This window comes from Botrytis sinoallii (assembly GCF_014898435.1).
Source record: "Botrytis sinoallii strain Bc 23 chromosome Unknown BSIN_001, whole genome shotgun sequence".
Lineage (NCBI taxonomy): Eukaryota > Fungi > Ascomycota > Leotiomycetes > Helotiales > Sclerotiniaceae > Botrytis > Botrytis sinoallii.
Window position 1 is genome coordinate 5,760,842 of NW_024066028.1, and position 14,525 is coordinate 5,775,366.

Consider the following 14,525-nt stretch of genomic DNA (forward strand, 5'->3'; position numbering starts at 1 on the left):
CCAAAAGGGTTTCCTCTGGATTTTTACTCCTGGTAATAGCTGGTAAGAGGGTAGATATAACTTTACCAGATTTTGGTAAAGTTGTTCTGCTTGCACTAGGTACAGCAAGTTGCCCTTGCTGTGTCAATCCAGCTTGTACAGGTAGTATTTGTACTGATTCAACAGGTAATTGGGGTTGATCCTAAGGCCGATCCTGTACATCCTTTACATAAGGTTTAACCTGAGTAATACAGAATTCCGTTAATCCGCTTAGTAGTTATATTATGCATATCTCATCTTTTATACCCAATAAATGATATAGTTCTATTCATTCTTTATATTCTCTTTATACCCAAACCTTCGAATTGACAGGTAAGTTATATAAAGCCATTGTAGACAATCCATTTCGCTAACTCAAAGCGTCAGATACTTGTTGTGTCGCTTATAGTTTATGAATCTCATTCATTGCTTTCTTGATCGCTGATTGCCGCTATAGAACTATAGATGCGGGTGGGTCAGATTCAGATATCCGCGAATATACTCCAAAGACTAGAAGTATTGGAATTAATCTATTTAGTCCTACAATATCGTTTACTGCTTTTATAGTTATTTGTAGTATTATCTCTTTTATAATAAAATTACCAAGCTTGTTGGAGATGATAGTATATACTCTCTTGATAACTACATGATAGTATTCAACTATACCAACTAACCAATATACCTCAATTGGTACACTCTTTGTTTTTGTTAATATAATTATAGCATATTAAACAAATTTCTTACTTACAAAGTTTTTTCCAATATTATGTATAATAAAATCTGGTGAACTGGTGTAAGTATTTATTCAGCATTTTCGAAGTATATCGAAAGTGTATTTTGCAATAACATTATCCAGCCATTGCACAGCTTGGAATTGTATACCTTCATCAATGATATATAGAATGAGATAAGTATCAATATACATAATATCAATTATTATTAAATGATTGAAATCAACATCATCTCATAGATTGAATTTAAATCGACCCGGTGATTTTCCGTATTTTGATAATGTTGATAGAACTTGTTAAACTTGTCAATCTCGGCTTTTGAGATATCATTGTGGCCAGCTCGCTGTAGTACTCATAAAAGTCTATATGCCAATGGATAATCAAAGCAACGGTGTAGGCGTTGTAGTTCTGTATCGGTAAGGTAACATTCACTATTCTTAATAGTTTGTTATATGAATTATTGTATATTTATTTATTATAATAGAATTGCATGTTTGTTGCATTGAATGTAAGAATAACTTTCTTCTGTTTTTGCAATGATAGTGTCAATGATGTTATTGTAGTATATACCGAGATGATCCATATTATTAAGTAATAGTAGAAATAGTATTTCTGTATCTATAATATGAAATTCGATAGTTTCTAGGGGTAGATGGAGTTTGACTGATTCGAAAGATTCAGCTCTTCCGATCCCGAATATCACATTTGCGACTTCTGCTCTGCTTTTGTCTAAGATAACATCCTCGACAGTTGTCTTGTATGCCATATATTGATTGAATCCTACTATGGACTATTCCGCTGTAGCTATATCAACGATGATGCCCTTGAACTCTTTGGAGTCGTATTCGTTTATGAATATGATTTCCTTTCGAGTTCAATATATCAGAATATAAATGAGTGTTTTATTAGCCAATCTCATTATAATCTTTTTATTATTAATAAGTCTGTTTTGAGTAACAAAGCTTGAATATAGTTCTTGTTCTAGTAAATCTTGAAGTTTATATTAAGCAAAGTAAGTTTCGATCTTTTTATTAATATCAATATCAGATTTCTTAATATCATCTTGATTAAAATCTTTGTATTCAATAAGAAACTATTTAAAACCTTTATTAAAGTTATTACTAGTATTCTTAAACCGCTTCTTGTATTTGCGTCATGATTTGTTGTACTCCTCCTTGCTGTATCTAATTAATTAACAATTATCCTTTTTGTAAACAAAATATTTCTTTTTAGTTTGTGATTTGAATGGTTATCAACCATCTTATTCAAATCCTTTATTCTGATTGTATCCTCCTTTACATTGATATTTCCGGTCAATATAGAATATTATGTTTTTGTTTGGATAAGCCAGCTCCCACGTCATAATAGCTGAACAAAGTTCTTCAAGGAAACTTGGTATATTGTTAGCTAAGCGAAAACAAGCTAGAGAGTATGCTGATATTGGTGCACATACATTAACAATCTTTTGATAAAGCAAATCCTCTATCCTAATCATATCACTGAATCCTTTGTATAAATGACATAATCTCGTTACCATCTGTTATAGACAGTGAGTGATTGATTTCCCCTCATTCTCTGGTTATGCTATCACACTCTTTAGTATAACAGCTTCCTATTACCGCATAATATTCCTCTTGTACTTGGAGCCTTCGAATATATTTACAAACAACTTGCGAATCTCCTATATTAATATTGGTATAATCTCTAAATTCGTATAATAGAAATCAAGTGCTGTATCGACAAGCATAATAGGGAATGCTCTTGGGAGTAGATTGTCAGGTAGATCAACACGTTAGCAATTGTTGAGGAATATATTGAATTTGTGCATGAAATTGTTATCTTATCCACTATATTTGTTATTCTTGTTGTAAAGTTTCGCAAGATTTCTGAGAAGTTGACCGATATTTATGACTCTTAATGGTGGATTTGGGAAGTTCTCCTGAATACCATAACTGTATCCTGGATCACCTTCGTTTCCTCCTTCTATACCACCTCATCCGCCATTGTTTCCATTCCTATCATTTCCATTCCCATTATGTCCGTCACCATTTCCATTCCCACCATGTCCACCTTGTGGGAAACCGTTTCCTTTACCTCTATTGCCTCCTTCGCTTTTACTTGATCTATTATCATTACTGGGCGGATTACCGAATAATTGATCACCTCTTTTCATTGATGGTAGTATTGGTTGTGGTGATAGTGGGTTGGGTTGCCAAAAAGGTTCTTCCGGTCGAAAAAGTCCAAAAGTATCCTGAACTGTTCTCGATGGTGATGGTTTATTCCGATTATAGTATTGGCGTGCAATTGATTCATCAGGTTCACTGCTTTTTTATTAAGGTAGATCCGGGTATATACTCTCTAATGCTAATAATGCTTTTTGTCCAGTATCAATACCCTTTCCCTTGATACGTAAAGGCTTGAATCCTGAAACAGTTTCGATTTGCGATAGAGTAATCAGTGTCTGCAGTAATCAATACCAATTAAAACCAGATAGTCCGGGCTGACCGCTCACTTGAGATACCTCGGATTCTTTTAATGATTCATACATTCGCATGTCTTTTTCATTTATTCTCTTCTATATACTTTTCAATCGAAATGTAAATCCCTTATCCACAAGAGCGTCCTTAATCTCTTTATTAGACTACTCCCTGTACAGTAATCGAACTGTATCAATTAAAGCATTATAAACAGGTCGTATTGTGCATATCTCATATTTCGCAACAAATACGCTGTACGAATATAGTTCGTATCTGAGCTTATATAAAAGATTTATATCGATTACTTAAAAAGCTTTTGAATTGAAGTATTTGAATGTACGAAAGTAATCCGACCATAGCTTACTATCATAATAACTCGATTATTAATATTTGTAAAATTTGTATTTACAAAAATCTCTGATCTCTTTTATACCTACTTTCTTTGTAAAATCAATCGGGTTGTCTTACTATCTCTCAGTTATTATATTAAAATCATTACTCATAATAACTAATGATACAATCAACTCTGTCACGCTTCTGATATCATCATCGGGCTTAGACTTGTGCTCCATAAAGTCGTTTCTATATAATCCTGCCATATTAATAGATAACAAATAGGTAATAAGGTAAGGTACATAAATATAATTTTGCCAAAATCTGGCAAAGTTGTATTTAGTCGTAGAAGGTGGTACTTAGCTCGAGCTAGTAACTACTAGTTTGTACTCTTCAACACACATTGCTTCGAAGAATAAAATATAGACTAAGGTTAAATATGAGGATCATTACCACATTACCGACTAAACTCAGTTTTTTTTTTTTTTTTTTTTTTTTTTTTGTCAATATTAAACCACATTGGATTAATGCTGAACGCAAAAACTGCCACCACATTGCCAACAGTCCTTATTCACACAAGAGCAGGTATCAAATCACATTGCTTTGATATGAGAGCTTATACCTCTTTAGAGAAATACTAACCTTAGTCACAAACCTATGTTGCGTTTGAAATTAAGGTGCCAGACTCCTGATCTGTAATATCACTAATCAGTGTTGGTATCACCATAGGGATGGTGAAGACAATATAGTATTATGATTCACACTGTTGTAATATTGCTTGAGGTTCTAAAAGCTAAAGGCTACGAACGTATATGCTATAGTGCGGGGGCGCTAGCGCACGCGCTAGCGCGGTCAGTCACATGATCCCTATCCCAACAGAATCATTACCATTTCTGTTATAACTCAACTTCTCCTCTTCCTTAACAGAATATTTACCTTATATAACAAAAAAAGCAAATACTCTTTTCGTCGTAAGCTATAAAGAAATATATTAGTAAAACAAATGTAAAAGAAAAATAAATAACTTATTGCTATATATGCATTCTTTTATTGCTTTAGCTATACTAGCGACAATTTGTTCTTACTATTATGTTTTCTTAATAATATAGAAGGCATATTGATTATTAATTAAAGAATATAAAGAAAATAAATAATCAGAAAAGATTTGAAAAAGAAAGGGAAATTCGGGCAATCTATATATTTCGAAGGCTTTGTATTGTTACTAGGCTACAGGATGATTTCCTCTATTTCCTATATACCTTTCTATTACAAAAAAAGCAAAATTTGTATATATATCTATTTATTACATCATATTATAATGTAAATAACAATGCTTTATTAAAATCACTAATATATCTATAGATTAGGTAATTGTGAAGCTTGAGGACAAGCTTTTTCGAAAGGGGGGGTAGTGTTATGGATCACATTCAATCACAGTTGTGATCGCTTATGTGTGTACTTGTGTATATATACGATTATATATATATAGCTAGTATATAGAAGTGCTCTATGAGTGTTTTGCTCCCGATTCTGTAGTTGTAGATTTTAAGGATAAATTGTACCCTGCTCTCGCAGTTCTTCTAAGGCAAAGTGTCACAAAGATAATAATAAAAAAGCTTTTAAATATAGCCCTCTTTATAAGATATCTTTTAAAGAGCTTGAAATAGTTAAAAAGTATATTATTAATAATTTTTATAAAGACTTTATTGAATCTAGTTAAACCCTATTTACAGCCCCTATCCTTTTTATAAAAAAAGCAAATGAAAATCTTTGATTTTATATTTATTTTTATATATTGAATTTACTTATTCAAAAGGATTAATATTCTTTTCCTTTGATTAACAAAATCCTTAACCATTTTATTAATACTAAGATTTTCACCAAACTCAATATCCATCAAGTATTTTATCAAATTAAAATGGATTCTCAATTCAAAGAATATATAACTTTCTGTATATATTATAAAGTCTATAAGTATTATATTCTTCCTTTTAGCCTAATCAATAGTTTACTATTTATCAATATTATATAAATAACATTCTTTTCAATTATCTTAATAATTTTTATACAATTTATTTGAATAATATCTTAATTTACTCTTTAGATCCTTTGGAATATCAGATTTATATGAAAAAGATCTTACAATATTTAAAAGATATTGATCTTCAAGCTAATCTAAAGAAAAGCGAATTTAGTATTATTTGTACTAAATACCTTGACTTTATAATCTCTATAGAAGGAGTTGAAGTAGATCCTGAGAAAATTACTGTTATATATAATTAGGCATATCTAACTATAATTAAAAGAATCCAGTCCTTTTTAGGATTTTATAATTTCTATCATCGATTTATATACAACTTTAATATATTAGCTAAACCTTTAATCAATCTAATTAAAAATAATATCCCTTTTCGATTCAATAATAACTGTATATACGCTTTTAATATTCTTAAAAACTTTTTTATTTTTTCTCCTGTTTTATAGTATTATCAATAAGACCTTGAATATATACTAAAAACAGATATCTCAGATGAAGTAATAGCAAGTATTTTCTTACAAAAGTATAGCGAAAACTAGTTATCTGTAGAATTCAATTTAAAAATTATAGCTTTTGCTAAGCTTAATTACAAAGTCCACAATAAAGAGATACTTTCTATTGTAAAGTCCTTTGAATATTGGTATACTGAACTTACTAGTATATTATATCAGATTTATATCTATACTAACTACAAAACATTAGTCTATTTTATGATTACGAAAGTTTTAAATTTTGGTAAGTATGATAAACCAAACTCCTGGTGAACTATAATTTTGTAATATACTATTATCCAGGAAAAGATAATTCATTAGTTGATGCTTTTATTTATTGTATTGACAAACTCGATAATCAAAATCAAAAGAAAAAGTTGTAATGTTACTAGCAATTCCTAAAAGACAATCAAATCGATTTTCTTATTCTGGTTTGCAAGCTTCGACCAGATTCTGTCGAAGAAACTCTTATCCGAACCCTAGATCTAATTCTGATTTTCCTAGCTCTATAGATTATCAATCGTATTCTATTTGTTAATCACTATATTCCTTTTTTGGAAATCTTATAAAAATAAATATAGAAAGACAATAATTACTTTAGCCTTGAAAATGAATTACTATTATATAAAAACAAACTAATGGTTTCTGATATAGATAATCTTTATATTCTTTTAATCTAAGAAGTCTACAATAATATCTCTATTACACATCCAGATATTCGAAAAACCCTGAAGTTATTAATTGATTATTATTATTAATAAGGAATCTCTTAAATAATAGCTCAATACTATCAAAATTGCAATACTTATTACAGAATAAATATTCCCCAAAACAAAAACCCCTGGCTTACTATACCCATTACTAATATCAAACTGACTCTAGGAATATATTACTATAAATTATTATAGCTTTAATAAAGACAAATATAAATATAATAATATATTTATTATTATTAATCGATTTAGTAAACAAGCTATTTCCATCCCTTACAAAAAGACAATCAATTCAATTATAGTAACCAAATTATATATTTATTATATTTATTATTATTTCAATCCTTTTCTTTCCATAATATCCAATTGTGAATCCCAATTTATATTAAGTTTTTAAAAAGAATTTCAAAAGATTCTAGATATTAATATTAATTATTCAACTACAAATTACCCTCAAACTGATAAACAAATTGAGATCTATAATTAATATCTTTAAAAGAGATTCCAACCCTTTATCTTCTATTATCAAAATAATTAATCAAAGCTTTATTAATAATAAATTATATATAGCTTATCTTATCTTATAATTCTCTTAATGATATTTCTCTATTTAAAATTGTATACAACTATCTCTTATAAATCTTTTAGAATTGAAAATTCTATAATACTAAAACCAAGAACAACTTAATATAAATAAAGCCTGTATTATAACTTAATAATATTATAATATATAAAAACTTATTACAAAATATTTTATAAATATTCAAAAAAAGTTCAGCTCAAGATAATATATATTGATAATCTATTGATTTCAAAATAAACGATTTTGTATAGCTTGATATACAATATTATCGAACCAAACACTCTTCAAAAAACTAGATTTTCTAATAAACAACAAATTCCTTATTATCAAAAGATAGGGTATTCCTTTAAACTAATATTATTAGATTATAATGAAAATTTTCGATATATTCCTAACTAAAAAGCTACGAAAAGCTACGAATAATCCTTTTCCTAATCAAATAAACAATTCTAACCCTCCAATCAATATTATGAATGAGGAAAAATAGAAAATCAAATAAATTATAACTTTAAAAAGTATTCATAATAATATTTACTATCAAATACAATAGTATAATTACAATATTAACCTTACCTGATATATTATTAATAACTTCAAATACTCTCCTTACAAATTCAAAAAGTATTACCTTGTCAAGGTACGGGTAAAGACTTATATTGTACCATAAGGGTAGAAGAGCTATGGAAGAGTGAAGCCCTACTTATAGAAAGTAGGACACACTAGTATACTATGCCTGAGACACGAAGGCAACTACAGATCATATAGTTGGCGCCATGACAATACCCCCCGCTCAAGGCAATCAATCCACAATCGTAATACCAATTGACCTTTTAGAAACAAAATAACATTAAAATACTCTAATTTCTATTATTGAATTAAAATAAACTTTTTTGGGAATAATAATCAATTGCCGGAGCTTTTTAGGTCTGCCTTGGCCTCGATTCGGGGATGCGCTTGGTGTAAGTACTAACAGGAGATCAGGAGTAGTAGATCTTTTGAAGCCTACCCAAGCAGGCGGTTCTGGCTTATCTGGATTTGCTAAGTGGAAAGCAATGATCGTATCTTCCTGGCCGCAAAGGTCTTCAGCAGGTTGCCAAAATGCTGGGTGATGTTTCCATTTGACTTGGTAATGAAATTCGTTCTCGTTATAATAGTCAAATAGTTTATCGAATTCCTATTGCTCGGTTTCCTTGTTCGTTTTATTATCTCTTTCTAGGATACAACCTTAGTTTCGGCGGGATTCGGCTTCGTTGATTGCTTCTTAACCGGCTAATCCAGGTAAGCAGTGAAGTGATCGGAGTAATGAATTATGGAATACTGGAAAGATCTTAAAACTAATGGGGAGCTAGAGTAGATAGACTTGTTTATAAACTTTTAGAATCTTATAGAAGCTATCCCATTTGTTATCATCTTTCTTTATCGGGTAATTGGTTTTCATATTCTTAGTATTAATCTATACTTTGTTATTTTTTTTATATAGAAAAGTGTTGGTGCAAGTCTTGTTAGCATAATCTTTATATCTCTGAATAGATTGAGCGGCTAGGGCTTTCAATTTTGTTAGGATAATATCAAATCGGTCCACAATCTTGTTGGCCTTTAGGAATTCGCATTTGCATTGATATAATAGATTTAGGGGAACAAATAAAGAAGGTTCAACATTGAGGTGTAGATGAAAACTGTAGTTAGTAAAGAATGGGGATATACCGGTAGTCTCTGAGATGATATTATTAAGCGCAAACTCTGCGAATGGAAGCCAATCGTACTAGTTATCTTAATGGAAGTTTATAAAAGCCTGAAGATATTATTTTATTATAACATTGATCCTCTCTATTTGTCCATCGGACTCGGAATAGAACAAGAAGAATCGTTTCAAAGTGATCGATAAATACTCGGATAAGTGTTTTCAGAATTCTGATATAAATTATAAATCTCTATTGGATATTATATTATCAGGTGCACTGTATAGGCAGTAGACTTTTTCAACAAACCAATCAGCGAGCTCCTCTACGAACAATTCTATAACCAGAATGAAATAATACATTTTCGTTAGGCGGCAGATAACTGTGATGATATATTGATGCTTTTTGCTATAGCATTTGCTAATTAATAGCGGTATAATATAATTAATAAAGATATCGGACCAGAGGCAGAATGGTATTGGCAGGAGTTCTAGGAATCCGGGTGCAGCAAAACGGAAGGCTTTGGTTCGAAAGTAGAGTTAACAGGTTTGTATGTAAGTTTCGATTTCCCTCGATATATTGAGCTACCAGTATATGCAGGAGACGAGATTAATAGTTTTAACTCGATCGGGATGTCCTGTCGGACCAATGGAGTATATTTGGTATATGATTTGGGTGCGAAGCTTAGCGAAGGGGAGAACAAAGAGGTGGTCGCGATAGAAAATTTTATTATTGATTAATCTATAGTTTTGAAGAGTGATTTGGAGATCTTTTTGGATTGATAGCGACCAATAGCGAGCAATTGGGTTTTGAAGTGTTTTATGTATGGTAGTGATTAATTCGAATGATTCATATACTTTATTGATAAGATTGTTGATTGACTTCTCAATATCAGAGATAATCATACCTATAGGTACCGCGGTGAGGTCAATATCGTTATTTGTTTATTAAATAAGATCCTTAAATGTAATAATATCGAATACTTTTTTTAGGAGAACTGTTTATAAGCGATTCTTGATTCGGTTATTATTAGGGTCGGTGTGTATAAAGCGATCTTCTGCTTTTCTATTTAGTGCATCGAGATGAATTGCTTTAAGACCCGGTTTATATATAATACAAAAGTTGAAATCAGTTAGGAATTTAGTTTATCTAGTTTGTTTTTGATTTAATATCTTTGTTGATGTAAAATACTCTAGATTCTTATAATCAGTAATGATTTCGAACAGCTTTTGAGTTCTATATAGTTCGGATTTCCATTCTTCTAAGGACTTAATAATAGCTAGTAGTTCCTTATCATAGATCTCGTAGTTACATTCGGTAACACTATGTTTTGAAAAGAAGTATGCAACCAGGCGTAGTCGGCCCTCATCGTCATATTGAAAGAGTACTCCGCCCACAGCTCAGTCAAAAACATCTATCTCGATAACTGTACAACAATAATAATCAAACATTACAAGGATTGGAATGAAGGCAAAGGTATGCTTCAGGTTTTCAAAGATATTCTTTTGATTGATAGTTTAATTCTATATATTCTCTTTTTTCAATAGGCAGTTTAAAGATTCCGTGATTTTAGAAAAGTTGCGAATAAAGTATTGGTAGAAGTTGGCGAACTCTAGAAAGTGTTGGAGGTCTTTTAGCTTAATTAACAACTTCCATTCAAGAATAGTCTTAACCTTATCGGAATCCATCTCGATACCACTAGGAGTAATAATCAGGCTGAGATACTTCGTTCTCCTCGTTTCGAATTTGTATTTGTTAATATCAATTTGTAATCCAGTGTCAATAAATCTCTAAACGATTTCGCGAACTTACTTTCGATAATCTGTAATATTCTCAAAATAAATCAAGATATTGTCTAGATACACTATACAATTCTTATCCAGGAGATCAAAAAGAATATGATTGATATAGTTCTGAAACGAGACAGGAGCATTGCAAAGGCCGAAAAGCATCACCAAGGATTCGAATAAGCCGAAACAAATTGTAAAAACAGTCTTCTATTTGTGACCTTCCGCGATCTGTAATTTATTGAATACAGTGATGATATCCAATTTGATATAAACTTTAGTATAGTATAAAGCATCGAGGGTTTCTTTGATTAGTGGCAATGGATAACGGTTCTTAATAATAATATTGTTCAGTTCACGGTAGTCCTAGCAAATTCGAATGCCTCCCCCAGGTTTTGCAGCTAGAAGGAGTAAGGCGGCCGATTGGGAGCGGGATTTGCGAATGAATTTTTTATTTAGGTTATTATCGAGCTATTTGCAAACGACTTGGAGTTCGGCTGGGGATATTGGGTAATCTTTGTTGTATAGAGGCTTTTTGCTTAACATAATCTCGATCTTGTAATCCTAAAAATATTGTGATAGGAGCTTGTTGGTAAGAGAGGGTAAAAACCTAGCAAATAGATTGCAAAGCTAGAATAGTAGTTTACTCTGAATCTCTGTTATAAATAATACAGGTCGATCAGTTTTTTCCATGAACTTCTTGATATTACTTTCTATAATACTGTAATATAATTGAATAGGATCATTTGTTATTATACAATATAACTCACAAGCTCTATTTAATTCATCCCAGATTACTTTTGTAATATAAGCTTCCTGATCTTTACAGAATTGAACAAAGCTATTAGCTGTAAGAAACTTTATATCATTTATTTTCTATCAGATATTTTGTAAAGTGTTAGTTGGTTCCTCAAAGAGCTTCTGTAGCGATAGGGGGTTCAATGGGGATAAAACGTTTTGGTTTCGTAGTGGTCTTTTGTGTATTCTAGAGCCTGCGATAATCCGCGTTGGGGCTGGTTTCAGGATTGGCCGATTTGATATTATCTTGATGCGGGTCTTTGTTTTTCTATTGATTCGGTGAGTGTAGCGATGGTTTGAGTTGGGTGGTATTAAATCAGCAGGATTTATGTTGTAGAGGTTTTTATCAGTATTCTTCTTTATAACTGGAGTTAGAGGATTGTATTCCAAAAGTATTAATTAGTTTTAAAATGAGAAGGAGGGAGTCTGGAGACTTTCATCAATGACTTTTTCAGCAAAGGTATAATATAGAGTTGAAGTAGATTTTTTCGAAGTAGATTTCAAAATAGACTTCCTAATGGGTGTATGTAGTATTGGATTGAGTGCTGTGTCTGTTGGGGTCAGTATATTGTTACAATCAGGAACAACAGTTGCAGTAAAGTTAATTGGATAGCAATATCTGGAGCAGTATGTGAACATGAACTTAAGAGTCATTATTATCTAATTAATGATAGGGTTATAGCGCTGAAGCTATGGAAGACCGAGGATTATAGGGTTTGCGTTGGAAAGATTGATAATATAGAATAAGCCAATTTCTTTATGATTATTAATCCATAGATTTAATAATGTATACTGAGATAGAATATCAGAAATCCTTTTGTTTACAAGTAATAGATTACAGGTAATAGAAAGGGGATGTGTAGGGATATCAAGCTTGGATATAAGGGTTCTATTTATAAATCTATATCCCACAGCTTTACTATCTACTAAGTCAATGAATGAGATGATTATATTAGGTGTAAGGAAAATTTTTATTGAGATTTTAAGAGATTTGTTATTTATTATTTTAAGATATAAAGGATTTCTAGATATAACCAATCTCTTAATTTATAAAGACAAACTTTTTATAAAGAATCTCGATTCGCGATTATGAATCGAGGTTAGTCTTTTAATATACTTGGCTGGGGAATTGAATTTCCACTATCATCCGAATGTACAGAGCCTTCAACAAATCCGCTTAGATTTTTGTTACCAGTGGGGACTGGAGAGGCATATCGAAATAGTGCTGCGGCAGTCGGGAAACGATTAGCAAACAGAAATATATTCTGATAAGTAGAGCTATAAGCGTTGCGATAGGGTTCAGGATTGTGATAATAATCAATAACGAGAAAACAATAGATATTCGGAGTGTGTTAATTTGTAGCAGAAGGATGATCGAAGTATTGTATAGTTCCTGAATTGGTATTATATTTTGCATTATTGTATTGCTTTTCTTTACAGTTGAATTTGATATAACCAGGCTTTTTGTAATAAAGATAAAGGCTAAGATCTAGACATTGTTCTCTATTATAACATAATAAGGGTCGCTAGCCTTGACAAGCAACATTCAATTGTATAGGATCTCTAGAGGGATCAGGTATAGGTATTACAGTAATAATAATAGGCTTTTTTTTATTGGGTTTTTTCTGATTATTGAAGTTGGTGTCTTGATTCTTATATTGATTATTAAGATAAATCTTTTTCTCTAAGTTATCATAGATGCCTTGCCATTAGACTACCCATATATTGATATTGATAGCAGAAGGTTTATTAGGGCGGTTAACTAAAGTATTGATTAGTTTTTGTGAGACTTTGAGTTTAAGATTAGTGATTTATTATTCAGCAGTCTTTTTGCATTTGATAGTGAGCTGCTTGAATTCGGTAATAAAGTTATCAAATGAGGTCTTTTTCATTTTATATTTATTGTAATTTATGGAAGCTTTGTGTGAGAGATCTAGAGTCTGGTATTGTTTGTTTAATTTATGTTAGATGCTTGTTATAGTATATTATTTAGAGGGCTAAAGATCGGAATTATATATGTTATTTGTGATTGTATCAAAATGTATCTAATTGTTTGTATAAACAGGACTAGAAAGTAGATTAATAAGAAATGTGATTTTCTGAAACTTTGATTTATTTTTGTAATTTGTGGTCAAGTAGTGATTGATTATATTACGAAAAGTTGTGTACTGATTTTGGCGTTTTGTAATATCTTATTTATTATTATTGAACTTTTCAGGAATGATGAGATATTTGTGATAAAATGAAGTTTACGAATTATGTGAATAGCAATCTTCAATGTCTCAATTGTGTCTTTCAATTCGATAATCTTTGATTGAATATTGATGGCTTAGGCTTGAGTAGTGGTAGTTTGGGTTTGTAATGAGTTTGTAATCGATTTGATCGATTCAAATACAGCTTGAGTGGCAGTGAAGTATGTAGTGTTTGGATTATTGAATAGGTTTGTAAAGGGAGAGATATTGGTTTTGGTAAAGTTGAGAATGTGATTCAAGAAAAGGAACTGCGGAGGTAAGCTAGATGCAGGTGTTTCTGGTGTAGGTGCTTGTTCACCTATCTTCGGCACTTTTTGAGGCTCAAAAATATTGGCGGCAGGGTGTACAATGGATTAACAGTAGATGCGATCGGCATGATTGGGATAAGGCATCGATAGGGCTTTTGGAAATAAAATAAGAAATAAAGTTGTGATAGCTTATTTGAAGATGGTATAAACTATTAAGATATGGGTAAAGACTTATATTGTATCATAAGGGTAGAAGAGCTATGAAAGAGTGAAGCCCTACTTATAGGAAGTAGGGCGCGCTAGTATGCTGTGCCTGAGGCACGAAGGCAACTACAGATCATGTAGTTGGCGCCGTGACATACCTAGCTAATCAAAAC